The sequence below is a fragment of the Oncorhynchus gorbuscha genome, linkage group LG24 (genome assembly GCF_021184085.1).
Source record: "Oncorhynchus gorbuscha isolate QuinsamMale2020 ecotype Even-year linkage group LG24, OgorEven_v1.0, whole genome shotgun sequence".
In the NCBI taxonomy this organism is placed as follows: Eukaryota; Metazoa; Chordata; class Actinopteri; order Salmoniformes; family Salmonidae; genus Oncorhynchus; species Oncorhynchus gorbuscha.
The window spans coordinates 1,154,267-1,168,817 of record NC_060196.1 but is presented as its reverse complement, the minus strand read 5'-3'; positions in this window follow the sequence as shown (position 1 = coordinate 1,168,817).

Below are 14,551 nucleotides of genomic sequence, written 5' to 3'. Positions count from 1 at the left end.
TCCATGCATTCAGATAACCGAGTGAAATTAGCCTGTCACCGTATGACTCCGAGACAGACAACAACAATTGGCCTTTAAAAAAAAATGTTTTATGCGTTTGAATCTTTAAGCGGAGGCTAAGCTAATTATTTAGGCGAACCGTGCACATCATGTTTGGGAACGTATCCAACAGCCTATATTGTAAGATTACGCATCTGTTGACGTGGCCGTTTTAAATCTCTGCATCTCTTTCACACAGTCATCTCAACGAACACAATTACATACGGTCACGTATCCAAACTCGTCTGTTTAAGAGTAGAGACCTACAAGCTCTCACGTTCTCACGTCAGAATTCAACTTCCATCCACGTTTCTGAAACATCAGCATCTCGAAGTTGTTCCTAAAACATGGGATCATTTGTGGATTTGCCCGTGTTAACCATGTATGGACCATGTATGGACCTCACCTACTGTCATCCCATCTCCCCACACATGTCGCCCGTACAGACTGGAGTCTGCTGATTGGGTAAACAGTGATGCAGCATGGCCTGCGTGGTTCCATGTAAGACAAGAGTCCACCAGGCGGACTAGAATGAAACAAAGCAACATATATATGAATAACGTATGTCCCGCTTCCTCCCAATTATTGTCAACGTGATATACGGCGGATAAACATTCACTGGCAGTCATGAATATCAACGTTTTACTAGGACAGTTGGTTTAAGTTGGATGGACGTTCTATTTGATCCCAACGCATCTGCAAACCTTCTATAGTGTTCCGTGAATTTGCATAAGAAGTTATCGGATGCCCAAAACGTGCACTGACATCGACAGAAGGTGCACATTTTACCCCCTCTCAATCTTAAATAGGCGCAAAAACGTTTCTCTTAATCGTAATTATTCTATTCATAGCTCTGACTTTGTTTGCAAAACGTTCCCTTTGAATCGCTTATTCTCTCTTCCATTGCACATTTTGCCGACCAAGTCTCTGTCTCGTAGACTATATAACCAGTGCTGATACCGGACCGGTGCTTTCCACAGAGCCCAAGCGCCCACAAAGACGGTAATGCAATTATACCTCGCGCGCCAGGGTGCTAATCACATTTTCGGGAACAAAAGAAGCGAAAGTCCTCCCGAGTTCATGGAAAGAGGAGAATAAAAAGAGAAAAGAAACTGAAGAAAGAGAGAGGGAATGTTTTAAACTCCGGGTGAGAAATAAAACAATAGCTGTAGCCGTGAAGAAACTGGTTGCAGGCTATAATTAATGCTAAAGCTGAAGTGGGTTTAATACGTTTAGGCGCGCTACCTCATCAAAATAATCACATCTCTTTTTTCATCATTTAAGTGGCGAATGAAGTATTAATGGAAAAATAGAAGCAATGTAGTAACGAAAAGTTAAGAAAGTGATTCCTACAAAGCATCTGAAGTCAGATGTTTTCTGGTGTGGCAAATGTGTTTTTATAATCAGTCAGACAATAGACTAATCTAGAAGGGAAAGGCCCGTCTAGGGTGTAGAACGCATAACCAATGAGATAGAATGATAATCAATGGTAGTCAATGAACCGATGAAGTGACCATCCGGTGACTATTTCTCATGTAATCATGGGGAGTCCCAACAAAAGACCTGTGGTGTAGTTATCTCGTAGCCATAAAGTCGTAGGGCGAATTCAACTCCTGTCATTGATATTCATCCCTATTCTCTCCCGTAGTCTCCCTCCCCTTTGGGACAATGGGAGCAGCAGGTGGAACGTTTTCCATAGCAACGGCGTTCGGATCGAATCTGTCGGTCTGGTCTCTCTGTGTTCTAGAACGGTAGAGACAAACGGAATGCGCCACCAGTAGACTACGTCGTGCCAACCAATACGGCTGCTGTTGGGTTGTAAAGGCACGCGAGCATCTGTCGGCTCGTCTGTCCGCATTGTCATTCATTCAATTAGCGGCCAGCGCAGATTCCAGAAGCGGTGTCTGTCTTTCTCTCTCCGGGGGTGTGTGCGTGCGTGTGCGTGCGTGTGCGTGCACCCCCACTTCATTCAGAGATGCTGATCCGAAGACCCCTGCCTGGTTGACCCTCCCCCATCTAAACAATACCAAATTGTTATTCATCCGTGACCCCCAACACTTTCTCTCTATCCATCCCCTCTCCCTTTCTTTCATCGACCATTTTATAGGAGTGTATTGCTTTATGACTCGTTGGCCTCGAATGTGTCTGTCTACCCGGATATAATAGTCGGTTGGCTTGTATTCGTGTACGGCGCGAACGGTGCCATGTGGTTGTGTTGCGTGCACACATGCAGGCTTTTCGGGGCAGCATACTGCCAGTCGGGAGACACATTTATTGCACCTCAAATTGACTTGAAAAGGCCTCTTCTGCTCTTGGTGATGAGGGCCAATTACTGTACGGCAGTGGTATTTCCAGACACTCAAAACACATGACGTTGATTAGGTTGGTATTGCCGCTTACACACACACACACACACACACACACACACACACACACACACACACACACACACACACACACACACACACACACACACACACACACACACACACACACACACACACACACACACACACACACACACACACACACACACACACACACACACACACACACACACACACACACACACCGTACCACACATTTAGGCTGGTATTGCTACCACACAATTAGAGTTAAATTACCCCTTACCCTTTTATACACTAGGCTACTATACTCGCCCACTACTACATCCCCCTCTAATGGTTGTCTTCCTCTTCCTACACGGCAGCTATGTGATTATATTAGATAGACATCATGTGAGATTCATGCTTAATCTAGTTTGGGCATAATGAGATTTCACTTGCAGTAATGTTGTTATCATCCCCATTCTTAAATGGTTATAAATGTGTGTCCAACTATGATGTTCTTATTTGAGCATCTTTATCAAGTGTCATACATTAGTCTGGTCTGTCAGTTTGAATTTCAAGTTCATCGTGAATTTTCCCCCTATCCTTATCCATAGCAACTCCTATTCTGTTCTATTCTCTCCTATTCTATTTTGTCCTATTCTGTTCTATTCTGTCCTATTCTATTTTGTCCTATTCTATTCTATTCTGTCCTATTCTATTTTGTCCTATTCTATTCTATTCTGTCCTATGTCCCATTCTATTCTATTCTATTCTGTCCCATTCCATTCTATTCTATTCTGTCCTATTCCATTCTACTCTATTCTGTCCTATTTTATTTGATTATATTATATTCTGTCATATTCTATTATATTATATTCTGTCCTATTCTATTCAATTCTATTCTGTCCTATTTTTTTTAATTCTCTCCTATTCTTTTGATTTCTGTCCTATTCTATTCTATTATATTATAGTGTGTCCTATTATATTATATTTTATTCGATTCCATTCTAGCCTGTCCTATTCTATTCTGTCCTATTCTGTCCTATTATATCCTATTATATTATATTCCTATTCTAGTCTAGTCATGATGTCTGTGGGACTCAGTCAGTCAGCTGTAGTGGTAGTCATGATGTCTGTGGGACTCAGTCAGTCAGCTGTAGTGGTAGTCATGATGTCTATGGGATTCAGTCAGTCAGCTGTAGTGGTAGTCATGATGTCTATGGGATTCAGTCAGTCAGCTGTAGTGGTAGTCATGATGTCTATAGGATTCAGTCAGTCAGCTGTAGTGGTAGTCATGATGTCTATGGGATTCAGTCAGTCAGCTGTAGTGGCAGTCAGTAGGTCTATGGGATTCAGTCAGTCAGCTGTAGTGGTAGTCATGATGTCTATGGGATTCAGTCAGTCAGCTGTACTGGTAGTCATGAGGTCTATAGGATTCAGTCAGTCAGCTGTAGTGGTAGTCATGATGTCTGTGGGACTCAGTCAGTCAGCTGTAGTGGTAGTCATATTGTCTATGGGATTCAGTCAGTCAGCTGTAGTGGTAGTCATGATGTCTATGGGATTCAGTCAGTCAGCTGTAGTGGTAGTCATGATGTCTATAGGATTCAGTCAGTCAGCTGTAGTGGTAGTCATGATGTCTATGGGATTCAGTCAGTCAGCTGTAGTGGCAGTCAGTAGGTCTATGGGATTCAGTCAGTCAGCTGTAGTGGTAGTCATGATGTCTATGGGATTTAGTCAGTCAGCTGTAGTGGTAGTCATGAGGTCTATAGGATTCAGTCAGTCAGCTGTACTGGTAGTCATGATGTCTATGGGATTCAGTCAGTCAGCTGTAGTGGTAGTCATGATGTCTATGGGATTCAGTCAGTCAGCTGTAGTGGTAGTCATGATGTCTATGGGATTCAGTCAGTCAGCTGTACTGGTAGTCATGAGGTCTATGGGATTCAGTCAGTCAGCTGTAGTGGTAGTCAGTAGGTCTATGGGATTCAGTCAGTCAGCTGTAGTGGTAGTCATGAGGTCTATAAGATTCAGTCAGTCAGCTGTAGTGGTAGTCATGATGTCTATAAGATTCAGTCAGTCAGCTGTAGTGGTAGTCATGAGGTCTATGGTTTATTGGTTTCTTTGTTAAGCTATGTCGTCATGTTAGTGTGTGTGTGTCTGTGTGAGTGTGTGTCTGTGTGAGTGTGTGTTTGCATTTGTGCGTGAGAGAGACAGAGCTAGTGTTCTGTCATCTCTCTCTCTGGCCTTGTTTCTATGTATGATTCACATTGGTCTGGCCATCTCCTGATGATTCAAACACACACACACACACACACACACACACACACACACACACACACACACACACACACACACACACACACACACACACACACACACACACACACACACACACACACACACACACACACACACACACACACACACACACACACACACACACACACACACACACACACACACACACACACACACACACACGCACACACGCAGAAACACACACACACAGACACCCCACCATTCAGGACCCCTTCACAGGGTTGTCTCACTGAGACATTGTCTGGGTAAGTATCACTACCACTGTCCTTGTTGGTCCTTGAAAGGTAAAACCATTACAAGGAGAGACATGTTCAGTAGTTAGGTAGTCACATGTAATGTACTACCACTAATAATAATACATATATCAAATTATAGATTTGTGAGACTGAATGGCTTAATGAATTGAATCTATAGGATTTAGTAGAACGTGCAATCAAACACTCAAAGAAGCACATACAGTACCAGCCAAAGGTTAGGACACACCTACTCATTCAAGGGCAAAGGCTAATTTGAAGAATCTCAAATATACAACATATTTTGATTTGTTTTTACACTTTTTTTGGTTACTACATGATTCTATGTCTGTTATTTCATCGTTTTGACATCTTCAGTATTATTCTACAATTTAGAAAATAGTCCAAATAAATAAAACCCCCGTAATGAGTAGGTGTGTCCAAACTTTAGACTGATACTGTGGCTTTCTGAAACCAATCCAAAAACCTGGTTTCGATTCACCAACAGCACAAACATGTCTTCATCAGGATATGATTAAAATATTGAACACCCCAGACACAGACAGGGACACACAAAGACATTTAGAAGTCACCTTGCTATGAAAGGAGAAAACATAATGTAGTTAGTTAACTGTTTATTAGATGGAGGATGAAATGCAATTGGATGTTAGACACATTCCAACAATGACTGGCATGTTGTTGATTTGTGAGGGACTCACTCACTCCCCCATCGTCCCCGACGAAGTCTGGTGATTGACAGCTAATTTGTCTGAGGCAGATTAGAATGCAGCCGAGGACAATATTCTGAAATGGAACCCAATCCCGAGGAATGTTCTATCAGAGAATTCTAATTCCGTTGCGTTCCATTATACTCTACTGGCTAAACAGAGGACAAAATGGATGTTGCTGGAAGTGGAAGAGGTTGATTGGTGGATATTCTCAAGTCATTATAAAAAGACAATAGTTAGAAAAGTAGTATGAGTTGTGACACTTTAATGGAAATATCTAGTGTAATGTGAGCTAAACGTATATAAATATATCTACAAGTCAATATTTTTTTATTTGATTTTTTATTTAACCTTTATTTATTATTATTATTATATTATTATTTACACTGACTGCCTGACAGCCTGAACTGCAGTTGACTCGTAACTGTGGTAAGTAACTGGGATAAGTAACTGTGGTAAGTAACTGGGGTAAATAACTGTGGTAAGTAACTGTGGTAAGTAACTGGGGTAAGTAACTGGGGTAAGTAACTGTGGTAAGTAACTGTGGTAAGTAACTGTGGTAAGTAACTGTGGTAAGTAACTGTGGTAAGTAACTGATGTAAGTAACTGATGTAAATAACTGTGGTAAGTAACTGATGTAAATAACTGTGGTAAGTAACTGATGTAAGTAACTGTGGTAAGTAACTGTGGTAAGTAACTGATGTAAGTAACTGTGGTAAGTAACTGTGGTAAGTAACTGATGTAAGTAACTGTGGTAAGTAACTGTGGTAAGTAACTGTGGTAAGTAACTGTGGTAAATAACTGTGGTAAGTAACTGTGGTAAGTAACTGTGGTAAGTAACTGATGTAAGTAACTGTGGTAAGTAACTGATGTAAGTAACTGGGGTAAGTAACTGATGTAAGTAACTGATGTAAGTAACTGATGTAAATAACTGTGGTAAGTAACTGATGTAAGTAACTGTGGTAAGTAACTGTGGTAAGTAACTGGGGTAAGTAACTGATGTAAGTAACTGATGTAAGTAACTGATGTAAATAACTGTGGTAAGTAACTGATGTAAGTAACTGTGGTAAGTAACTGTGGTAAGTAACTGGGGTAAGTAACTGATGTAAGTAACTGTGGTAAGTAACTGTGGTAAGTAACTGTGGTAAGTAACTGTGGTAAGTAACTGTGGTAAGTAACTGGGGTAAGTAACTGTGGTAAGTAACTGGGGTAAGTAACTGGGGTAAGTAACTGTGGTAAGTAACTGTGGTAAGTAACTGTGGTAAATAACTGTGGTAAGTAACTGTGGTAAGTAACTGTGGTAAGTAACTGTGGTAAGTAACTGATGTAAGTAACTGATGTAAATAACTGTGATAAGTAACTTACCCTTACCCTTAACCCTAACCCTAACCCCTAACTCTTACCCCAAACCCCAAACCCCTAACCCCTAACAATAACAAATTATGTATTTATTTGCTCAATCTGGTTTGTCTTTTTTAAATGTTGTATTGAATTGTATTATATTATGCACTTTAACATAGTACTTAATCCTATCATCCCTTGGGGGGATTTCCAATTATGTACTTATTTAATTATTTATTTAAATAATCCAGTTTGCATGTTTTATTGTGAGTCATATACAATTTGTTTTAAAATAAAAGCTTTTTACCCTCAGCAATTTATTAATAAGTGTGTTCCTGTTGTTGAACTGTGATGCGTGACCCATATAGACCCCTATAGACCCCTAAAGACCCCTATAGACCCCTATACACCTCTATAGACCCCTATAGACCCCCATATACCCCTAAAGACCCCTATAGACCTCTATAGACCCCTATAGACCTCTATAGACCGCTATAGACCCCTATAGACCCCTATATACCTCTATAGACCCCTATATACCCCTATATACCTCTATAGACCCCTATATACCCCTATATACCCCTATAAACCCCTATAGACCCCTATAAACCCCTATAGACCCCTATAGACCCCTATAGACCGCTATAGACCTCTATAGACCCCTATAGACCCCTATATACCTCTATAGACCCCTATACACCCCTATAGACCTCATATACCTATATAGACCCCTATAGACCCCTATATACCTCTATAGACCTCTATAGACCTCTATAGACCCCTATAGACTCCTATAGACCCTATAGACCCCTATAGACCTCTATAGACCCCTATAGACCCCTATAGACCTCTATAGACCCATATAGACCCCTATATACCTCTATAGACCCATATAGACCCCTATAGACAACTACATACCTCTATAGACCCCTATAGACCTCTATAGACCCCTATAGACCCCTATAGACCCCTATAAACCCATATAGACCTCTATAGACCCCTATAGACCCCTATAGACCCCTATAGACCCCTATAGACCCCTATAAACCCCCATATACCCCTTTAGACCCCTATAGACCTCTATAGACCCCTATAGACCTATATAGACCCTTATAAACCCCTATAGACCCCTATAGACCCCTATACCTATCTCCCTCACTAGCTTTAAGCACCAACTGTCAGAGCATCTTACAGATTACTGCACCTGTACATAGCCCACCTATAATTTAGCCCAAACAACTACCTCTTTCCCAATTGTATTTAATTAATTTATTTATTTTGCTCCTTTGCACCCCATTATTTTTATTTCTACTTTGCACATTCTTCCATTGCAAAACTACCATTCCAGTGTTTTACTTGCTATATTGTATTTACTTTGCCACCATGGCCTTTTTTGCCTTTACCTCCCTTCTCACCTAATTTGCTCACATTGTATATAGACTTGTTTATACTGTATTATAGACTGTATGTTTGTTTTACTCCATGTGTAACTCTGTGTCGTTGTATCTGTCAAACTGCTTTGCTTTATCTTGGCCAGGTCGCAATTGTAAATGAGAACTTGTTCTCAACTTGCCTACCTGGTTAAATAAAGGTGAAAAAAGAAAAAAGAAATAGACCTCTATAGACCCCTATAGACCCCTATTGACCGCTATAGCCCCTATATACCCCTATAGACCTCTATAGACCCCTATAGACCGCTATGGACCTCTCATGTTCTCCCACCCTCTCCAGACCAGTCTGATGTACCATATAGAAACAGGGCAGAATATTGCAATAGGTCCGTGCAACCCAAGGTTTTACACAAACATGAACAGAAACCCTCCTAAACCTAACCTTAAGCCAAAATTAATCTTAACCCTAGCTCCTAACCCTAAAACTAACCCTAGCTCCTAACCCTAAAACTAACCCTAGCTCCTAACCCTAAAACTAACCCTAGCTCCCAACCCTAAAACTAACCCTAGCTCCCAACCCTAACCCTTGCTCCCAACCCTAAAACTAACCCTAGCTCCTAACCCTAAAACTAACCCTAGCTCCTAACCCTAAAACGAACCCTAGCTCCTAACCCTAAAACGAACCCTAGCTCCTAACCTTAAAACTAACCCTAGCTCCTAACCCTAAAACTAACCCTAGCTCCCAACCCTAAAACGAACCCTAGCTCCTAACCCTAAAACTAACCCTAGCTCCCAACCCTAAAACGAACCCTAGCTCCTAACCCTAAAACTAACCCTAGCTCCTAACCCTAAAACTAACCCTAGCTCCTAACCCTAAAACTAACTCTAGCTCCTAACCCTAACCCTAGCTCCTAACCCTAAAACTAACCCTAGCTCCTAACCCTAACCCTAGCTCCCAACCCTAAAACTAACCCTAGCTCCTAACCCTAACCCTAGCTCCTAACCCTAAAACTAACCCTTGCTACTAACTCTAAAACTAACCCTAGCTCCCAACCCTAAAACGAACCCTAGCTCCTAACCCTAAAACTAACCCTAGCTCCTAACCCTAAAACTAACCCTAGCTCCTAACCCTAAAACTAACCCTAGCTCCTAACCCTAACCCTAGCTCCTAACCCTAAAATGAACCCTAGCTCCTAACCCTAAAACGAACCCTAGCTCCCAACCCTAAAACTAACCCTAGCTCCTAACCCTAAAACTAACCCTAGCTCCTAACCCTAACCCTAGCTCCCAACCCTAAAACTAACCCTAGCTCCTAACCCTAACCCTAGCTCCTAACCCTAAAACTAACCCTTGCTACTAACTCTAAAACTAACCCTAGCTCCTAACCCTAAAACTAACCCTAGCTCCTAATCCTAAAACTAACCCTAGCTCCTAACCCTAAAACTAACCCTAGCTCGTTAACCCTAAAACTAACCCTAGCTCCTAACCCTAACCTAAGCTCCCAACCCTAAAACTAACCCTAGCTCCCAACCCTAACCCTAGCTCCTTACCCTTAAACTAACCCTAGCTCCTAACCTTAAAACTAACCCTAGCTCCTAACCTCAAAACTAACCCTAGCTCCTAACCCTAAAACTAACCCTAGCTCCTAACCCTAAAACTAACCTTAGCTCCTAACCCTAAAGCTAATCCTAGCTCCTAACCTTAAAACTAACCTTAGCTCCTAGCCCTAAAACTAACCTTAGCTCCTAACCCTAAAACTAACCCTAGCTCCTAGGGTGTGTGTAAACGTGAGCTGTAATAACATGGTGTGTGTGTATGTAAACGTGAGCTGTAATTACATGGTGTGTGTGTGTGTATGTAAACGTGAGCTGTAATTACATGGTGTGTGTGTATGTAAACGTGAGCTGTAATTACATGGTGTGTGTGTGTGTGTGAACGTGAGCTGTAATTACATGGTGTGTGTGTGTGTGTGTAAACGTGAGCTGTAATTACATGGTGTGTGTGTGTGTGTGTGTGTAAACGTGAGCTGTAATAACATGGTGTACTTTAGCTGTTCTGTCTCTGTCAGACCCAATAAAGCATCTGGGAGGGGAGGAGTACACATGGCTCTTACTACAGGGTGTTACATATTTAACTGTCCCCTAGTGACCCACTTCCTGGGGGTTTCTGTGTGATTCATGATTCCTCATTGCCAGCTGTGGAGTGGAGGAGTGGAGAGGTTGATTAATGAAAGAGAGGAGGGGTGGAGGAATGGATGTAGAGAGAGAAAGGAGAGGAGAGAAGGAGAGGCGGAGAGGAGGAGAGGAGGAGAGGAAGTAGAGAGGGAAAGGAGAGTTGGACAGAGGAGAGGAGGAGAGGAGGAGAGTTGGAGAGGAGAGGAGGAGAGGAGGGAGGAGGAGAGGACGAGGAGGAGTTGGAGAGGAGGAGAGTTGGAGAGGAGGAGAGGAGGAGAGGAAGTAGAGAGGGAAAGGAGAGTTGGACCGAGGAGAGGCGGAGAGGAAGAGAGGAGGAGAGTTGGAGAGGAAGAGAGGAGGAGAGGAGGAGAGGAAGTAGAGAGGGATAGGAGAGTTTGAGAGGAGGAGAGGAGGAGAGAGCAGAGGAGGAGAGGAGGAGAGGAAGTAGAGATGGAAAGGAGAGTTGGAGAGAGGAGTGGATGGGGTAGATGAGTGAAAGAGTGAAGAGATTGATGTGTGGAGGATGGGTGGAAGGGTGAAGGGAGAGAAGGAAGGTGGAGGTGTAGAGAGGCTGAGCGATGGAGAGAGGGTGTGATAAAGGACAGCAGAAGGTGATTGATCCTGTCTGGTCTGGATCCTGTCTGGTCTGGCTGCCCTGGTGGTTCTCATGTTTCACATGTTTCTGGAGTTCATCCTTTCCTTGGAGACAAGTTGCTCTTGACCTTTCACCTCCCTGTAATTTAACTCTGATGCCTCTAGGTCACATGTTCAGTGTCTGTCCCAAATGGCACCCTGTTCACTTTACTGAATAGTGCACTACTTTTGACCAGAGCCCATTGTGTCGAAAGTAGTGCACTATATTGGGAATATGGTGCCAATTGGGACTAACGCTTCTCAGAAAAACTCAGTGCCCCTTTACAAGTGAGAGGAGACAAAACATTTCATCATAACACTGAGTCATGGATGGGTGGAGGACGTGAGGAGTAGAAGTTCCAAAAGAGGAGGGCTGAGGAAAAGGAGAGATGGAGAAAGGAGCGAGGAGAGGAGGAGAGGAGGAGAGATGGAGAGGAGGAGAGAGGAGAGGAGGAGAGGAGGAGATATGGAGAGGAGGAGAGAGGAGAGGAGGAGAGATGGAGAGGAGGAGAGAGGAGAGGAGGAGGGGAGGAGATATGGAGAGATGGAGAGGAGGAGAGAGGAGAGGAGGAGAGGAGGAGATATGGAGAGGAGGAGAGAGGAGAGGAGGAGAGATGGAGAGGAGGAGAGAGGAGAGGAGGAGAGGAGGAGAGATGGAGAGATGGCGAGGAGGATAGATGGAGAGGAGGAGAGATGGAGAGGAGGAGAGATGGAGAGATGGCGAGGAGGAGAGAGGAGAGGAGGAGAGGAGGAGATATGGAGAGGAGGAGAGAGGAGAGGAGGAGAGATGGAGAGGAGGAGAGGAGGAGAGATGGAGAGGAGGAGAGGAGGAGAGGTGGAGAAAGGAGAGCGGAGAGGAGGAGAGATGGAGAGGAGGAGAGAGGAGAGGAGGAGAGGAGGAGAGATGGAGAGATGGAGAGGAGGAGAGATGTAGAGATGGAGAGGCGGAGAGATGGAGAGATGGAGAGGAGGAGAGAGGAGAGGAGGAGAGATGGAGAGGAGGAGATATGGAGAAAGGAGGAGAGGAGGAGAGATGGAGAGATGGCGAGGAGGAGAGATGGAGAGATGGAGAGGAGGAGAGAGGAGAGGAGGAGAGGAGGAGAGATGGAGAGATGGCGAGGAGGATAGATGGAGAGGAGGAGAGATGGAGAGGAGGAGAGATGGAGAGATGGCGAGGAGGAGAGATGGAGAAAGGAGGATTGGGTAGAAGAGAGCAGAAAAGAGGAGTGGAATAGTGAAAGGAAAGGAAGTGTGAAGGAGAGGAGAGATAGGAACACTCCAGACCCCCTTTAAACACAGACAAATGATCATTCATACATTCAGAACCAGGTCTGCACACCACAAGACTGTGTTAGCCCATTGAGCTTAAAGCCTAGATATATACGTTCTGGGAGCTAAGTAACTTATTTACGATCAGTTTAGCCTTTTAGATCACAATGAATGAGATTAAATGGACAGCGGAGGGACCTGACCCTAGATCAGCACTCCTACTCTGAGACGCTTCATTGATATGGGCCCAGGTCTTAGGCAAGGTTAATCATCACCTGAGTGTAGGTAGTTGAGGCTAATCAGACAGCATATTGTGGAGACAGAATTACACTGACAGTCTCTGTCCTGAAAGGAACCCTATTCCCTACATAGTGCACTGCTTTTTACCTGGGTCCATAGTGGACTGTGCAGGGAACAGGGTGCCATGTGAAGCACAGAGACATATAGTATTGCCTCTCTGCTAATGAGAAATACATTCATGTCCAGTGTGGGAATAAACAGAAAATAAGTTTGACACTGTCATGATTTTACCAGAGAGAAACTACAGGCTTCAAAGGGTTGGAACACACTGTTCCCCTGGGGAGAAGCACATGGACACAGAGTGATGCACACACACATATACACACATATACACACATATACACACACACATATACACACACACATATACACACACACATATACACACACACACACACACGCACGCACGCACGCACGCACGCACGCACGCACGCACACGCACACACACACACACACACACACACACACACACACACCCTGTGAATCAACAAGAGCTTCCCTTTGTAACAAATTCTTCTTTATAAACAACAACCAGCTATAAAACTATGCTTAGTGCTTAGTGCTTAGTGTGTGTTGCCATGACAGCATGTAGTTAAAACCAAAGTTGTCCTGCTAGGCTGCAGGTGTGGGTGTAGCTGGAGGCGTGTCCAACTCCAGGTGCTGTCTTGAATGACGAGGAGAGTCTAGTGTTGCCTGCTACCAAGAGGGATTCCAGGCCTCTGTTCTTCCATCTCACTGCTCTGGTTGAGTTGAGACGTTGTGTAGTTCACAGCCTTCCATTTCCATTGGTCCTTTTGGAGTTCTGTTGGATTATTGACATGAACCTGGACTTTCACACCTGCTGCCGTGCCCTTGAACAAGGCACTTAACCTTAATCACTCCTGGGCCACTGTACAACGGCGACCCTGGCCGTGACCCCACTCCCTGAATATAAAAAACCCCATTTCTATTACACACTTGTGTGTAACAGGATGAATATGTAATTATCATTATTGTTATAATTATTATAAATACTCAGACAAGGTTCAGGTTTTAATTTATATTGTGGATTTGCTCTTTGGACTTTTGGTTCTGACAGGTCATGGTTGATTATGGAGTCATAATGTTGCTACTGCACTTATTCCTGACCATACACCCTTAATACAGCCACCAAGTTCCCCCGACTCTTAATACCAGCAAGCTGGTGGTTAATGGACGTTTGCTACAACTGGCATTAGGAGGGAAAGTTCTACAGTATTACTGTAGCAAGCATCTATTTCCTGTTGTGGTAAATGACGGCAACGTTCATTCTAGAAACACTGTCTGCATCCCAAATACCCCCCCATTCCCTTTATAGTGAAACACTGTCTGCATCCCAAATACCCCCCCATTCCCTTTATAGTGAAACACTGTCTGCATCCCAAATACCCCCCCATTCCCTTTATAGTGAAACACTGTCTGCATCCCAAATACCCCCATTCCCTTTATAGTGAAACACTGTCTGCATCCCAAATACCCCCATTCCCTTTATAGTGAAACACTGTCTGCATCCCAAATACCCCCATTCCCTTTATAGTGAAACACTGTCTGCATCCCAAATACCCCCATTCCCTTTATAGTGAAACACTGTCTGCATCCCAAATACCCCCCATTCCCTTTATAGTGAAACACTGTCTGCATCCCAAATACCCCCATTCCCTTTATAGTGAAACACTGTCTGCATCCCAAATACCCCCATTCCCTTTATAGTGAAACACTGTCTGCATCCCAAATATTCCCTTTATAGTGAAACACTGTCTGCATCCCCCCCCATTCCCT